This window comes from Magnolia sinica, chromosome 12 (assembly GCF_029962835.1).
Source record: "Magnolia sinica isolate HGM2019 chromosome 12, MsV1, whole genome shotgun sequence".
Lineage (NCBI taxonomy): Eukaryota > Viridiplantae > Streptophyta > Magnoliopsida > Magnoliales > Magnoliaceae > Magnolia > Magnolia sinica.
This window is the reverse complement of record NC_080584.1, coordinates 26835474-26847873: the sequence shown is the minus strand read 5'-3', so window position 1 is coordinate 26847873 and position 12400 is coordinate 26835474. Positions and strand designations below refer to the sequence as shown.

Sequence of the window (12400 nt, the reverse complement as noted above, 5' to 3'; positions counted from 1 at the left end):
TGTGGGGCCCATGTAACTCTGATCTCCCTTGAACTATTTGTACAACTGGAGGTGGATGATCGTCTGCGCTACTTGGCATGAAGTTCATGCATTGGAAACTTATGTGGGGTCCACCACGATGTTTGTGAGAAATCCACTCTGTCCATTTGTTTTTTGAGCACATTTTAAGACATAGGGCCGAAAAATGAGCCAGATCCAAGACTCAAGTGGGCCGAAAACGTGAGGACTGAAGGTCCACAGTTGAAATATTCGTGGGGCCACAAGTTTTGAATCAGTCTAATATTTGGGTTTTCAATTCATCCCAGTAGTAATGACGTTATGAACGGTATGGATGGAATGTAAACATCACTGTCGAATCAGGAAGGTTTCAACCGTAGGAGTTTACCTGCCCACTTTTTTCTTTAGTGCGGCCCACTTGAGTCTTGGATCCTGCTCAATTTTTGCCTCAAGTCTTAAAATAAGCTCACAAAACTGATGGATGGAGTAGATTTCTCACAAACATCACGGTGCGCCCCACTCCTGTGAAAGGATTTAGTAGGAAATCCGCGTCCCGTCTTCACACGACACATACCCATACCTCGCTAATGTGTGGTACACCAGCCAATCCACACCCTCCATCCATTTTCATAAGTAATTTTAAGGTATGAGCCCAAAAGGAGACAGATGTAAGATCAAGTGTACCACACCACAAGAAAATGTGGTGGCAATGATGTCCACCATTGAAGCTTTTTAGTGCCCACCGTAATGTTTATTTGTTATCCAATCTATTCATGAGGTTTGACAAACCTAGATGGGAAAACATAAATATTAGCTTTATCCAAAAAATTTATAGCCCCAAAAAAGTTTAATGGTGATCATTCAATGACCACTATTTTGTGTGGTGTGGTCCACCTCAAATTTGGATCTGCCTTATTTTTCAAGCCATGCCCTAAAATGATATGTTAAAGTGAATTTCAATTAAGGTTTGGATATGACTCATTTTCATACATATCTTTATACATTTATAAATGGTATGCATCATATTTAAATATATTTACCTTAACTTAAACAGATAACGCATAACTTAGTACCTTATACAAAGGAAATTTATTATGTGCACTTCTTTTTCAATATTTTATGATTTAAAAGTGTGTATTAAGGTCTTTTTAAATAATCTCTGAAGTTTCATAAACAAATTCAACCATTTTGCTAATGTTTCCCCATGTTTCCCAAAAACTGCGATAAATTATGCGATACAAATGATATATCCCGTGCAATAACCGATAGGTATCTGTATCCCAAGGTTGCGATACATTGCGCGATACCGATATTTCGAACACTGGTTGTGAGTCCATTCGTTTTTCAAGAACGAAATGAAAAGAAGAGACAGAGAGGGAAATTGAAAAGAAAAGAGGGAAAGGGGAGAGAGAGAGAGAGAGAGGAAGAAGAAGAAGAAGAAGAGGAAGGCCCGCAGGCCCGCGGCAATTGCTGCTGCCGCAGTAGGGCCGCAGCCGTAGTAGCCCGAGAAGAAGAAGAAGGAGAAGGAGAAGGAGAAGAAGGAGAAGAAGAAAAGAAAGAAAGAAAAAGGTAAGTTTTTTGGTACTATAACGGCCGTTATGGATTGTAACGGCCGTTACGGGCACAAAAAAGGGGGGTGGCTGTTACAACCCCGTAACCCGTAACGGTCACGGCCGTTACTGTTACGTATCGGCCGTTACGGCCGAAACGTAACCGTTTTGGAATACCGTGTTATACGCACACACCCCACATGAAAACAAGGTTGCAGAATGGAAAAATCTTCACCTCTTTGAGATAATTCATGCTCACTTAATTCACATGAATGTTTTTAAGAGGTTTTGGAGTGATGCAATACTCACAACTTGTTTTCTGATAAATCGGATGCTATCATTTGTTTTAAATGGTTAATCACCTTATTAAGTTTTGTTCACAAATATTCCGTTGTTTCATCTACCTCCTAAAGTTTTTGAATGTGTTTGTTTTATCCATCAGTTGGAGTCTAACCATGACAAGTTTGATCTTCGAGCAGTTAGGTGTATTTTTCTTGGATATCTCGCACATAGAGGGGTTATCAATTTTATAGTCCATCAATTCGAATGCAATATGCATGTGCAGAAGTTATCTTTTTTGGGTCTACTCCATTCTTTTCAAAAGATAGCAAATATCTTAATTTGGAACCTGTTCCCATATCTATTGCGGTTGATGAAGACATCCAACCTCCATCTGCTGCCTCTTCTATTGCTACTGTGCCTTAACTAAAGGTCTACTCATGACGAAAATGGACAATGGCACAACTGATCATGACGTGTTGTCCAACATATCTTCTTTAGGGGGTGTTTGGCGCATGGGATTGGGAAGGATTAGGTGGGATGGGATTAAAAAAACATAATTATTACATATGGCAGGGATTGTCCCCTGTTACCATGGGATAAGCTTAATTCCATGCTATGTTTGTAATACGGTGGTACATTGAATGGATATACCCACCATCATTTGAAACTATTGAGAATAACACGTATGTGTTATATCCAAACCGTTCATCTGTTTTGTAACCTCATTTTATGGCATGGGCCTAAAAATGAGGCAAACCCAAAACTTATGTGGCCCTAAAGAAGTTTTCAACGGTAGGTATTCAATCCCCACTGCTTTCTATGGTGGGGTCCACTTGAGCTTTAGATCTACTTGATTTTTTGGCCCATGCTCTAAAATGATCTCAAAAAATGGGTGGACGGTGTGGATATAGCCCACACATCATGGCGGGACCTACACAACTTGCTAACATTGAGTGGAATGGCACGGGATCCAATGCAATTCCATCTAATCTAATTCCAAGCTTTTCCATTCTTCCCAAACATTGAGTGGAATTAGCACGGGACGAAATGCAATTCCATCCCACATAATCCCATCTAATACCATGCGCCAAACGCCCCCTTAGAGACTTGTGGTTCAATGAGTTTTCCAGATTGATTTGATATTCTTATTGCCTTGAGAAAAGGTAAGTGTATGTGTACCGATTGTCTTATCTCTAAATATGTTTTCTTTTGTTGCTTGTCTCCAAAGTTTCGGAACTTTGCCTTGTTTTCTGACTCTATTCCCAAGTCATACGAGGAAGCCCTGTTGCATAAGGGGTTGAAGTAGGCTGTGGGAGGAAGAGATGGATGCACTTCATCGAAATGACACTTGGGAGTTTACCACTCTTTTGACTGGTAAACATGTTGTACGTTTTTTTGAAGAATGAAATATGTTGTACGGTTGAACAATTGAATGCTCGCTTAATTGCTAAGGGGTATACTTAAACACTTGGTGTTGATTACTGTGAAATCGTCTGTCCTTTAGCCAAGTTGAATTCCATCCGAATTACACTATTTGTTATTGTTAATGATGGTTGGCCCTCCTTTCAACTTCATGTAAAAAATGCCTTCCTTCATGGTGATCTTGTAGAGAAAGTTTATATGTAGCAACCTCTCAAATTTGTTGCATAGGGGGAGTTTGACAAAGTGTTTAAACCGTGAAAGGCAATTTATGGGTAAAGCAATCTTCACGTGCATGGTTTGACAAGTTCAACAAGTTTGTATTAAACTATAGCTTTGTTCAAAGTCCTGTTGATCAGTCTGTTTTTGTATGGAAAGGTATCTTAGGTCTCATTGTGCTTGTAGTCATTGTTTGGAGTATTCTGGGCGTATCGATAATATCGCTTATATTGTTTGTATCTCTAGCTCGGTGATACTAATAACACTAGTAGCGATACTAATAACACTAGTAGTATAAAAAATTCCAGGTATCGACGATATATCGCTAAGAATTGTCAATATTTTTTATTGTGTAAATTCTAGGTGTCGCTTGTATCACCAATATTTTCGATTGTGTAAATTTCAGGTGTTGCTTGTATCCCTAGTTTATCAGAGATATTTCGATAAATATCACCAATATATCGATATCACCAAAAATCTGTTTACTAAAAAAAATTCCATTTCAAAATTTTTTATGGGCTCTTGCTTGTATAATGAAATGCATAGTTGTATGTGTGTGTATGCATGCATGCATGCATGGATGGATGTATAGATCATGGATGGATGGTACTTGCATTTGTGTTATATCGATCATGGACGGATGCATGTTTGGTTCATTTACTTTTACATGTTTTAGTTATTGTATGGTACCTACATTGTATTATATAAACTCATTTTGGTTACTATTTGATTGATTTCTTATGATAGTACATGCTTTTAGTCCCCATTAAATGGAAACTTGTTATGCATGCATTCGTTTTACAATCTTTTGATTCCTAAATATACAAATATATGCATTCTAGCATCTCTTGAAGTTTCACTGAAAAATTCCATCGTTTTCCCCATGTTTCCCTGAATTTTCGGTTATTAGTGATAATAATATTGTTTCTATATCCCTGATCAGCGAAACTTGCAGTGATACCAATAACTTGAACACTGCTTGTAGTATATGTAGATTATATTGTTGTTACTGAAAACAATAAGAAGGGGATTTAAGAACTAAAGAAATATTTTTAATATCATTTTCGCACAAAAGATCTAGGTCATCTTCAATATTTCCTTGGCATAGAAGTAGCCAGATCCAAAGGAGTTAATCTATGTTATTGGAAATATGTTTTGGATTTACTCATGGAGATGGGTCTTCTTGGGACTAAGGTGCCATTTGATAAACTGGAAAATAAGCTTTGAAAGCTTAGAGTGTTAAATTGTAAATTTGAAATAATTTTAGGGATATTTTTGTCGAAAGTGAAAAGAAATTTTCGTGCACCACCACTTTCAGCGTTTAGTCTTCAACATTAAGTGGAGGGAGGGGAGCTGAAAAAGGACCCATATTTTCAGTGAAAATTAATTTAAGCACTTAATAATTTGGGTTATTCAAATGATATGAATTGCATTAGTGCTGAAAACAAGTGATAAGTGTTGAAAATATGTTTTATCAAATGAGACCTAAACCAGTCAACACTACAATGGATCCTAATCACAAGCTTGTAAGTGATCAAGACATATCCTATGCAGTGAGCATGGTAAGCCAATTCATAAGATTTCTAAGAGTACCTCATATTTTGAATACCTCAAAGAAGTATCTTCAACAATATTTTCTTGCAAAATATTTGGGTTATCTTTGATACTTGGTATTGAAGTAGTCAGATCCAATGGAGTTAATCTATCTCAATGAAAATATGTTCTAGATATACTCGCGGAGATGGGTCTTTTTGGGATTAAGCCAGTTGACAGTACAATAGATCCTAATCACAAGCTTGTAAATGACCAAGGCATATCTAATGTAGTAAGCGTGGTAAGCCGGTTCATGATTTTTCCAAGAGTACCTCACATGGAAGCAGTTATTCGGATTTTGCATTACCTAAAAGAGCACCAAGTCAAGAAATTTTGTATAAATGGATTGGTCATCTTCGGGTCATAGGATATTTAAATGCTGACCGGGTAGGTTCCTTAGAATAGAGACAATCCACTATTGAATATTGTACATTTGTGGGACGAAATCTAGTCACATGGAAGGTCAAGAAACGGAGTTTGGTGGCCCGATTGAGTGCTGAAGTAGAGTATAGGGCAGTGGCTCATACCTCTTGTGAGTTGATGTGGATCAAGAAATTGTTGAAGAAATGGGGTTTACAGTGTAACTACCTATGTAGTTATCCTTTGACAATAAGGTTGCTTCACACATAGCAAATAATCTAGTCTATCACGAAAGAACTAAATCCATTGAAGTCGATTAAAGTTTTCAGTAGCAGAATCTCCACTCCATATGTTTGATCTAAGGACCAACTTGCTGATGTGTTTACCAAGGCCCTTTGTTCCACCTAGGCTACACATATATATTCCAAGTTCCAACCTTAGCATAGATAATATCTATTCTATGCTCTAGCTCCAGAAGGAGTGTTAATGGATGTGATTTGGCCTATATAGGCCTACTTAGATTGATTATTTTGGCCTAGGACGTAGTGGTTTTTTCTTTTTTTTGTTAATGGCATTTCTATAATTATGAAAATTTCATAGCATAAAAGAAGAGGGGGTTGGTGGGAGTGAAACTTTAGCCCATTCTCTCTCTTTCTTCTTCTCTATTCCATCTATCTTTCCACCATTTTACAGGTTTAATGTTTTGAACTTTATTACCACATAAATACATGATTGTACTTTCAAATGTACTGTGTACAGTTTCTCAATTGATAATATTGTCAAACAACCATTCACTCCAAAAGCTTAAGCTGTTAGAGTGTGGTGTATCAATGTATATCAAGGGACTTTATTACTTCAACACCCCCTAGCACGTGTGGGGTGGGAACTCCGCACGGGAACATATTAACAAGGGTGGAGGGACACTCAGGCATATTTGCTGCTCTCGAGATTCGAACATAGGACCTTCCTCTCTGATACCAAGTAGAGAATGATTTGATGATAATAATGTGGAGAAGAGAGGAGAAGATTAAGAGAGAAGAAGAAGAAGAAGAAGGAGAGTTTGAGAAAGATGTTGTGTTAGGCTTGCTTGCCCTAACACACAATATTTTATTATAATAGAGCATATAGTACACTGCAGGAGAAGAGGGACGTGTGCACATGCACTTATACTAAAAGGACCACTAACCACATATAGGGGCCACTAACCACATACACATTCTCTATACTCCCCCTCAAGTTGGAGCATAGATGTTGATCATGCCCAACTTGTCACGAACACGATGAAGAGCATTTCGATTCAAGGACTTTGTAAGAACATCAGTAAGTTGATTCCCAGATAGAACAAAAGGAGTGACGATTTCCTTAGAAGCTACTTTCTCTTGAATAAAGTGACAGTCGACCTCAATATGCTTGGTTCGCTCGTGGAAAACCGGGTTACGAGCAATATGGGTGGCCGCTCGGTTGTCACAATGAAGAGGAACAGGATCCGAAGGAGGATAGCCAAGTTCTTCAAGAAGGTTGCGAAGCCACACGAGTTCACTCGTCGCATGAGCCATAGCACGATATTCTGCTTCAGACGAGGACCGGGTAACATCTGGTTGCTTTTTGCTCTTTCATGTTATAAGATTGCTACCTAGGAAGGTATAAAAGCCGGATTTAGAGTGGCGGTCAAAAGCACCACCTACACAATCAACATCGGAATAGCCAGAAAGATGAAGATGACCATGCAATTGAAAGCGGAGGCCAAGACCTGGGGCTGATTTTAGATACTGAAGTATGAGGTAGATAGCCGTGAGATGGGAAGTACGGGGAGCTTGCATGAATTGGCTAACAACATCCCTCGCAAATGAGAGATCTGTGCGAGTAATAGTCAAGTAAATAAGCCGGCCTATAAGTTGTCGATACATCCCGGGATCAGTAAGGAGAGCACCATTATCTGGTCAAAGCTTCTGTGAAGTATCCATGAGAGTAGTAGCAGGCTTGCTCCCTAACATTCCGGTCTCTATGAGAAGATCGAGCGTATATTTTCGTTGTGACAAGACCAATCTGGATGATGAACGATCAACTTCAATTCCGAGGAAGTAGCGAAGATGACCAAGATCCTTGATCTCAAACTTGGTCTTCAAAAATTCTTTGACCTCCCTCATTCCAGCAGAATCACTACCGGACAGAACAATATCATCATCCACATAGACAATGAGAAACATGATGCCTGTCAATCGACGACATATAAAGAGAGAATAATCGGCATGACTATGAATAAAGCCGAACTCCAAGAGAGCCTGACTAAATTTTTTGAACTATGCACTTGGGGATTGTTCGAGTCCATAAAGAGGCTTCTTCAACCGATATACAAGTGCAGGGTTGTGAGAAGCAACAAAGCCAGGAGGTTGATGCATGTAAACTTCCTTTGCAAGGTCCCCATGGAGAAATGCATTCTTAACATCAAGTTAAAATAAAGGCCACGATAAATTAACGGCCAAGGAGATCACAACGCGAATCGAATTAAGCTTAGCTACCGGAGAGAATGTCTCGAAGTAATCCACATCATGAGTCTGTGTGTGACCCTTAGCAACAAGACGAGCTTTATAGCGATCAATGGAGCCGTTTGAAAGAAACGTGATCGTATAAACCCATTGACATCCAACAGGTTTATGGCCTAAAAGAAGTGTTACAAGGTCCCAAGTATGATTCTTCTCAAGGGCAAACATTTCTTCTATCATCGGCTTTGTCCAGCTAGGACTTTGAAGAGTATGTGAGAGAGATCGAGGAATAGTCTGTGATAAAAGGGAAGCTGCAAACGACTGAAAGGATAGTGAAAGATATCATATGAAACGAAATTACTGATGGGGTGTTGAGTACAAGATCGTGACCCTTCGCGCAAGGCAATGGGAAGATCTAAACTCGAGGTAGGAGAGTCACCTGAGCCAACATCCAAAGCGGAAGGGTGGATGGTTGAGCGTGTGAAGATTTATCTCGACGATGATACACTCGTAGAGGCTTTGGCTCACCAAAATCACCAACAAAATGCTAAATGGAGGGGAGAAGAGTTTCCCGATGATCACTAGTGGAAAGATGAAGAGGATAAGAGTCATACTCCCCCCGACTTGCAAGAGGATCACAGAGGGATTGGCCTGGAGTTGAGAAAAAAGAAATATCCTCAAAGAAGGTTACATCGGCAGAGACATATTTCTTGCGAGTCAATGGGTGAAAACATTTATACCCTTTCGGACTCTGAGTATACCCTAGAAAGACACATTTAATTGCCTAGGGGCTAAGTTTATCTTTACTTCCATCCAAAATTTGAACAAAGCATGTGCAACAAAAAACTTTAGGTGGTAGAGGAAATAGATTATTATGAGGATACAATATAGGAAATGAAGATTTGTAAGACAGGATACATGAGGGTATACGATTAATAAGAAAAATAGTAGTTAGAAGAGGATCACCCCAAAAATGTTTAGGTAGATGCATACCAAGCAGAAGGGTGCGAGCAACTTTAAGAAGATGACGATTCTTTTGTTTCACAATACCGTTTTGTTGAGGCGTGCGATCCTAGACAAAATACCATGTTCCTGTAAGAAGGATAGAAAGGTAGTAGGCATGTATTCCCCCTCATTATCAAAATGGAGGGTTTTGATGGAACATTGAAATTGAGTGCACGTTTCATGATAAAACACTTTAAACGCATCAAACACTTCACTTTTAGATTTCAAAAGATAAATCAGTCATGCGTAAATAATCATCAATAAAGGTAACAAAATATCTAAATCCAAAAGTGGAGGTAATCGGAGCTGGTCCCTAGACATCCGAGTGAACCAGAAGAAAAGGTTGAGATTTCCTTCCAGAAGAGCTAGGAGGAAACGTAGCATGATGATGTTTAGACAATTCACAAATATCACAGCATAACGGTTTAGTGACAGATAAGGAGGGAAATAAAATTCTCATCTAGCTATTGATGGGTGGCCTAAGCGGTAGTGCTACCGAGTCATGGACTCTTGATCTAGAGAAATGGTACTAGAAGCGGCAACAGGTGTATCATCGAGAAGATAAACTCCTCCTCGCTCATGCCCCCCATCAATCACTCTCTTCGTCTGTAGGTCCTGAAACAAAAAATAAGAAGGGAAGAAGGTAATGGAACAATTTAATGATTTAGTAAGAGAGCTAACAGACAATAAGTTTAATGGAAAATGAGGCACACGCAAGACTGGGGACAGAGATAAGGAAGAAGAAAGAGGGATGGAACTAATCTCAGAGATGGGAGTTCGGGTTCCATATGCGACTGCGACATACTAAGTGTGAGGAGAAGGAGAATAAGAAGAAAAGAATCGAGACTTACCAGTGATTTGGGAGGAAGCTCCAGAGTCTATGATCTAGGAGGTAGGAGAGGATGATGCAAGAAGAGCAGTACTTGACTGGGCCGAAGCTGCGTGAGATGGCTTAGGAATATTACGAATGTGAAGCCGCATAAGGGCATCATATACAGCCCGAGAAATGATAAGAGACACCCCTGAAGTAGATTGCTCAGCTATTGGGGTGGAAGACTATCTCAGGAGCAACTGTGGATGCAACAGAAGCAGTGACATGTGTAGGACAACCATGTATCTGCCAACAATAATCAACGGTGTGATTAGTTCCACCGCAATGTGAATAAATGCAGGAACTATCACTTCCTTGTCCACGTCTACCACGACCACGAAGACTATGGCTGCCACAATTGCGATCTCCCTCGCGGCCTCTATTATGACCACCAAAACCAGAAATGCGCCCTGAACTCAAGGATGGTACCCGAAGGCCAAGAGAGGACTGATTGCCAGTAAGATGTACCGAACGCTCGGGTGGCACAAATGAATAAGAAGGAAGAGTAAAGACAGTAGCATGCTGACACATGGCATAGATTGTTGTCAATGGGGGAAGAGGATCCTGCATAACAACCTAATCTTGAACATGAAGATAATCGGAATTCAACCCAGCTAGGAACTGCATGATACGAGTATCATCCCGCTGCTTATGGGCATGTTCATGATCCTCATTACATTTGGAAGGAAGAGGCTCATATATATCCAACTCATCCCACATACCCCGAAGCGTCGAATAGTAATCTTTTAATGATCTGGAGTTTTATTGGAACCGACCAATTTCTTGAATAAGCTGGATACCTGTGAAAAATTTTAAGATTTTGAGAACATATCATGAAGCGTATCCCAAATGCCTTTAGCCGAGGATAAAAACATTATTGAGTGGCTAATCGAGGAATCCATACTATTCAACAACCATGCAATAACTGGATAATTCTCCTTTGTTCAAGACTTGTAGGTAACTTTTGTAGAGCTTGGGGGATCATCCAAAATATACAACTTCTCACGGGCTCCTAAGAATACTTTAACAGATTGTGCCCATTGAAGATAGTTGTCACCATTCAACTTAGTGGAGGTAATTTGCAAGGGGTTGGATTCAAGAGACCCTATGCCAAGAGATGAAGGCCCTTTGTCAGCCATAGGAGAGTCCAAGAGAGATAAACCTATGCCAAGAGAGGCCCTACGCCAAGAAGGATTGATTCAAACAACTTTATCTCACTCAATCCTTCAAGATAATAAGAGATAAACCTCAAACAAATAGCAACCATCCAAAATACCATGAAACTCAGCGAAAAAAGGCCCAACCGAGTGAAAAATGGCCCAGTCGCACGTCCGTTTGAGGTTAAAAACCTCTCAAACATTGATCTTAAGTAAAAAAATCCTCCATGGGTAGCTTGAGAGGAAGATTTCGGTCTATCTTGAGCAAAGAAACCAGAGAAAAGTTAACCGATTTGAGGTAGATCGAAGTAAAATGGAAGATGGGCCCGATTTTCGAATTTCTCTATTTCGCCCAACATACCATGAAAGGAGGTCCAAAAAATTCTAAAAAAATATGACAAATCTTCTAAAATCAAGATCTATCAAACCCCTAAACTTTTAGTTCAAACGGATTCCATGTGTCCTTATAACGATGACGTCAGCAAGGTGACGTGTCACTTCTCAATCTGTTGAATGTGGAATGCCTGGGTCTATGCTCTGATACCAAGTCAAACAACCATTCACTCCGAAAACTTAAGCTGTCAGGGTGTGGTGTATCAATGTATATCAAGGGACTTTATCACATCAACAAATATCATGATATGTATTGCTTTTCTCGGTGCATATTGATGACAAAGGAATAATGCGTCATCATCATCTAAGCCTTATTTCCCAACTAATTGAGGTCAGTTACATGAATCGTGTAATGCTGATGTTCGATGTTTTTTTTTCTTATGATTTATTTATATTTTTTCCAATTTTTTGAGTAAATCAGAGAATGTTATGATTTATGATATAATTTGTGTTTCGATAAAATTTGACCAATGGCATTCAAAAAATGATCATCAGCAGTACACGATACTGGGGCGAATCAGCCCATTATGAAACGTAAGAGGCCATATTTTCCAGTAGGGTGCAACTGTTACAGGTTGATATAACTACAAAGGGCCCATTTTGAATTTTTTTAATGTTGATTTATTTTTTGTATTTTCCAACTTCTTTCTTCATTTCAACCATGAAGGAAGCTTAGAAACTATTTTAAAACTACATCTAGGCCCATTTTGAGGTTTGAAACACAATATTCGAGTCAGACTCGTTTGAATTGAAGCAGAGTGGACCATTTTGGGAAATTGGAAGGGTAAATATTGCTTTTCTTTTCAATTTTGAATCTTTTTGTTATGTTGATATGTAAGGGGGCTTAATCCACTAAATCATGCTTGATTTGTGTCTGATTAGGGCTTCTTTGGTCGACTTTCAGTAGGTCAAGCTGACACTGCCCAATAGACATCATTATTACCAAAGAATGGCTGGTTACACGATCAAATACATGCCAAAACTGAAAAAAGAATACATATTTGGGATCCTCACTTTTTTTCTCTGTAATTTTATCAATAATTTTTGAGATCCCATCCCCCATAAGAGTAC

The 12400-nt window shown here is 39.2% G+C and overlaps 1 protein-coding gene across 1 annotated transcript in view; it reads left to right on the top strand.

Annotated features, from left to right (window-relative positions):
- The window catches only part of LOC131221142 (AUGMIN subunit 3), a 126813-nt gene that overhangs the window by 9683 nt on the left and 104730 nt on the right, over positions 1-12400 (top strand). The window lies entirely within an intron of this gene.